Below are 5,881 nucleotides of genomic sequence, written 5' to 3' on the forward strand. Positions count from 1 at the left end.
GCATTATATTTTGAAATCTATGTTGATAGATATGTTATGTTTTATGTATTATTCGTTATATTATTATTTATAAAAAAACATGAAAACTGGAAATTTATTTTTCTTGCACAATAATTTGATCTTACTAGAGGTTTTGGTAACTGACTGAGTTGTGAAGCTCATTACCTCTTCTCTAATTTTTTTCCAGATGCAGCCGAGTAGACAGAGCTTAGGGTCGGAGAGTGAGGAGTTTAGGATAGTGCTGTTGGAATAATTTGATTAATAGTGATTGTGGACTATTTTTTTAATAAATAAATTAAATTATTTATTTTTGCTATAGCCTAAGTTGGAATGATATGTATATGAATCAAAAGGCGAGCCTTGCATGATCTTCGGGACACCGCTCTAGAATTTATGTGGTCGTGTCATAAGATCCACCTTCTCGCATGGAAAGGCTGCTTGGAGAATCAAGCTTTCTTAGATGTTGAAGATGCCAGCTCTGCTGCTTTCCTGGAAATAAATGGAGTGGAAAAGTCCACACAAGAGCGGGGAAGACCACTAAAGTTTCATTAAGATAATGACATAAGGGTACAAGAGAGGAGATCCTTGAAAAGGAGAACGGGAGGTGTACACTGCAAGACAGGTAGGAGCAGCTGCACAAAATGAAGAAAATCACCGCTGAAACACGACCACCCCTAGCATAAAATTAAACCAAGTGCAGTATCAGCAGCTGATGGAACCTAAGCTTCTTTGGAGAGGGAGCCGGGACAAATGTCCAGCTCCGGAAACTTGTCCATTTGGAAATAACCAAGTTGGACAAGAAGATATTTGGGGTGAGGTAAGGGGGCGATATTTCTGCCCAAGTTGCCCAGATTCGAAATGTGCGGACGTCAATTAAATTCGAAGACCGGATGCCCCACGTCCGGATGGCTTGTTGGCGGTTATGCTTTCCTTCCACCTATACCTAGGTGGTGCCAGGTATGACGTACTCACTTTCGGATGGGAAGGATATGAGTAAAATGGAGTCTACCCGCATCGAACATTCTCCTAGCGGGGCGGAGGTCTAGTGGGGGCTGCTATGCGGGGGTGGGCTGATCCCTTCCTCCCTCCTACCCCTTTTTTTAGCCAAAAAAAATACTTTTTATTTTGTTGGAGTTTTCAAAGAAGAGAAAAAAAAAATAGTATTTTCATAAGAATAAAATTCTAATGTTTTAAAAAAAAATCTATAAAAAATATGGAAAAGCTGTTTTCTTCGAAAAAATTTCCATGAATCAAACGAGTCCAAAATAGAGAGCAGCTTTTAATGCACCATATATGGTCCATTGATTGGGTGGTCCCTTAATCTAGTTGCAGAAACAGATTTCATGGCAACTTGATGGTTGGTAACGCTTGGTGATGATGATGGTCCAATGTTTTAGCTTTGTAAATAAATCAGCTGGAGGCAATGGAACTGAGGGTTAATTGGCCATTGTCATGAAGGTAGCACAGAAGACCAGGGAAGCCCTTGGATAAAATTAAGGTCCTTATACTGCGACTTACAGGAATTTAGTATCAGGCTGTTGGTGTTGTCAATACAAATTGGCTGCTAAACAAGAAATTTTAGAGTCTTATATAGCTTAGACTGGATTGCTGCCCAGTAGATTGATGATGACATCTCTAAATAAAAGGCTAAAAAAGGGGGAATTTTTTTTTTGACCCCCTCCAGTTTACTTACTTTGCACAAACACTCTCAACTATAAAAATTTGCATTTGGATCCTTTCGAATTACTTGAATGATCGAATATGACTTGCCCTCTTTAGAGATAATAAATTGTGGCTATGAGGTGATGATGCTTTAATAGTAAAATAGCGTTACATCATTTAAGGAATGGAAAAAAAAGAGGTGGAGCTATGTTTACCTATGGCATGACAAAATGATGCCCCAACCCTGCCGGTCTTCAACTCCTCCACCTCCTCATGGGCTCTCGGCTTCACCCCATCCATCCTTACGTGTAATACCACTCTAAGATCGAATCAAGTTCCAATATATGTTTGTAGTGAAATGTTGGTAGAGAAAGAAAAGGAAGAAGGGAAGAATGATACCAGAAGGCTTTGATGGCATGCTTGAAATGAGTATATATGCAGAAGAACATCAGATTCAATATAGACTACTCTAGCTACCAAAGAGATGACTGAATAGAATTGGAAAGCAAAATCTGTCATATTGAAAAATTAAATTGCTTATCATTTTTTTTTGAAAACCCTAACTTGCTTGTATGATATCAAATAAAGATACTCTTTTTTGAAATTAGTTAGTTCTTCAACCTCTGTTCCCTCAAAAAGGTATGGTGTAACTTGTAAAAGGGCCCAAATATAATGAATTGACAGCCCGAGGCATTCCTGAAGATGAGAGTTGCTATCAACTACGAGCAAGTTCTTGATAACAATTTGAGTGCTGTCTTCCAACATACCATGATATATATAACCCCTGTTATCTTCCAACAGACAATCTTGCACAAGCACCTTATTTACGCCGAGATTCCACCTGTTGGTTAGGTCTACGTGCACGTCCAGCTTTATTTTTAAACTAATCGATCAACAATTTCTGAGCTTTTTTTTTTTTGAACTAATCAATCAACAATTTCTGGTTCATGTTGTATGTTTCGTACGAAAGAATGGTTGATCTTCTTTTGCATCCCTGACCGCACAGATCTGCAAGCACTTCAAATTTCTTCATTTATCTATCCGTGCAGATCTCAAAGCAACTATTGTGCAGTCCAATAGTATATATGTATGGAGGAAGGTGAGTCCTCCTTTCACATGAAAGACACCCGTAATCTACAAATTTTATGTAACCATACCGATAGGCATGGGGTCAAATTGTATCTTTCGCATGAAAGAACGATTATCTTCTTTCACGACATTGCTCGTCTGATAGTGCTCTACATGGATCTCAAAGCAATCTGAATTTTTTCACTCATCCATCCGCACAGATTCGGAAGCAATCATTGTGCGGTCCAACGGTTCGATTCGTGCGAAAAGAAGATTGGATCCTTCTTTTTTTTCTTTTTTTTTTTTTTTGCTAATAAAAAAGGAGTAGGGGGGAGGAAGGGACAAGCCCAACCCCGCGTAACAGCCCCCACTAGGCCCCCGCCCCGCCAGGAGAATGTTCGATGCGGGCAGAAATGGCCGTGTGTTGGGCACCCCGACCGGTTTTACTCATACCCTCCCCACCCATGGGCCCGGCTCAGCTACCCCTCTGGGCTCTGGCTCGAGTCCCAAGTGTGAGTACGTCACACCCGGCACCACCCCGGCTACTAGCGGTTCAAGAGCGGTCCTATACCTCAAGTCCAAGCAGTGGCCAAAGTAGTGAGCTCCGGTCCACAATTTAATCGTCGCCGCAGCGATTCGAACTTGGGATCTTAAGGTTAGAATTTCTGCCCAGTACCACTAGGCTACCACCTTGGTGGCTATTTGGATCCTTCTTCCCACATGAATGATACAACTGCATCACTCTGTCTGATACATGCGGCACGGATCTCAAAGTGATTTGGACTCCATCATTTATCTGTTGCACAGATTTTAAGGCGACAAGTGGATGATGCAACAGTAGGTTCGTTCTTTTTTTTTTTTTTTTTTTTTTTGCTTAAAACGGGTGCTTCATACAGTGCGTGTGTGAATACACCCAATAAGATCAAAATACAGTAACTCACGGAGTGCCAATGGCAACTCCCCCTCCCCTGACCAAAGAGCATAACCAGAATGGTGGGCCACGTAGGCAGCTACCCAGTCGGCTGCCCCGTTGGCCTCCCTAAATACATGCTCGGCCTGGATGGCCATCCCATCTCTCATCATCGCCACAATATCACGGATCAAGGGGTGGTCTGTGTCCCCGCCCCTCAACCCCCTCTGAATCCACTGGATGACAGTGGCCGAGTCACCCTCTAGGATGATCGAGCTAGCCCGCAGAACAACCCGCGCATGACGAAGGCCTGCCCAGGCTGCACGCAGCTCTGCTCCGGGGACCGATGTATCATACAAGTGGCAGCCACCAGCAGCTACTGCCCTGGCGTCCGGGTCCCGTATGACAAAGCCTGCACCGCCACGAGTGCCGCCATCCAAAACCGACTCATCGAAGTTGACCTTGAGGAAGCTCGGGGGTGGGCAGTAGGTTCGTTCTTTAGGGCCATAGATATAACCCGTTCCGTATACTGCCCGAGTCCGGATTACCGGTGCTCCGGACCTGCGCATGACTGGTGCATGCGCCGGGGCCCTCAAGTTGTATAAGCCGGAGGCTCGTCGAGGCGCTGATGCTACCGCACGGGCCACGGTACGTGCACCAGTCTCGTGCTGGGAACATGCCCAGGCACACCGCACCCGAGCCTCATGATGATCCACTCTCATGCTACATTCTTTCATATACATCACTCATGATGAGGTGCCGCTGTGCATCAGATTCAAGGTCAACTCCAGCCTAGCTTCTAAACTCCTAGTGAAAAAAGTTATTGAGTTTAGCTTTGCTACAAATCTCGTTCTTAATATTTGTCTATAGTGGAAATTCTCAAACTTAGGTTTGCGTGCATCTAAAAATCATGATATCTTATCATTTTATAAATGATAAATTATTACTGTGTTTCTCCATGTTGTGGAATATGACAACAAATCCTTAAGTCATAGCATAGAAATTTTCTACATTTAGTGGAATCTCTCAAGGTCTTGACCCTCTCCATTGTCACAAAGTTTTATAATTTATGTTTTTCTCATTTTGACAGCTAAACGCCTCCTGAAAAAAAAGCTCAACTTGCAAACATTTATTAATTTTGAGCCAAGGATAAAGTCATGAACTTAAAATTTAATATCTTCACAAGCAACCATTAAATTTAGAAATATCAACTTACTAATGTGATGGTTATAGTCAGGAAACAGTTGCCAATAATGCGAAAAAAATTGTATCAGATTGAAAAAATGATGTCAAACTATATTAATGCAAACCACACGAACACATTGCATTGCTATATTATCGTTTTTAAAAAATATTTATATTTCTAGTTTGCAGATTAAACATATTAAATATAGAGTATTATGTTTGTTCCGACAAATTTTATGGACTTTCTTTTGAGCATATGGTGGTTATTCACCACAATGTTTGAACATGAGATCTCTCTATGGAACGAAAAGGACCACTTGTTGCTTGTAGGTAAGTTTATGGACTGTAAGAAAATTAATGACTAATGATTCCACGCAACATAACAATGAACTATTTTGTCAAAAAAAAAAAGAACTATTCATATTAACTTTTAAATACATGCATGTACAGACATTTAACATATTATTTACTTGCTAATTTCAGACCTTAAATTGCAAAAGCAAATTGTTTACAACTAACATCTTGAATCAGTAGTTGCGACATTACATACAATATAACCATGCACCTACGTGCGAATAAAGTTCTAGATTTCAGCAAATGCAAGATTAAAGCATCACACTGACATATATTTAATCAAAAGCTTCCTACCACCAAAGAGAATACCTGGGGCTATGTTGATCTTGCATTCTTCTCCAACAGCGATCCCTCTCAAAACAAGAACCCTGTTTCAATGTGATGCTCTTATCTCTAATTGTCCCCTTCTATGTTTTGCTTGTTTCTTCTTTTTTGCATTTTTTTCCCTTCGATGCTTCAGTCTGTAAAATACCGTAAGGGGTAGCCATCATCCAGGGTACAATAAATGCAGTACCATATTTACTCCATGCGTGGCATGCAATCCTGCACCCGCACCACCTATACGGTATGCATCTGCCAAGCGTCAAATTCGTCCTCCAAACCAATGCACTGAAATATTCATAATGACGAGGACTGCACACGGACACCGTCCTCACAAGTTTCAGAAATGCAATAAGACGACACCACTTAGTAAACCATAAA

Source organism: Phoenix dactylifera, chromosome 4 (assembly GCF_009389715.1).
Source record: "Phoenix dactylifera cultivar Barhee BC4 chromosome 4, palm_55x_up_171113_PBpolish2nd_filt_p, whole genome shotgun sequence".
NCBI lineage: Eukaryota > Viridiplantae > Streptophyta > Magnoliopsida > Arecales > Arecaceae > Phoenix > Phoenix dactylifera.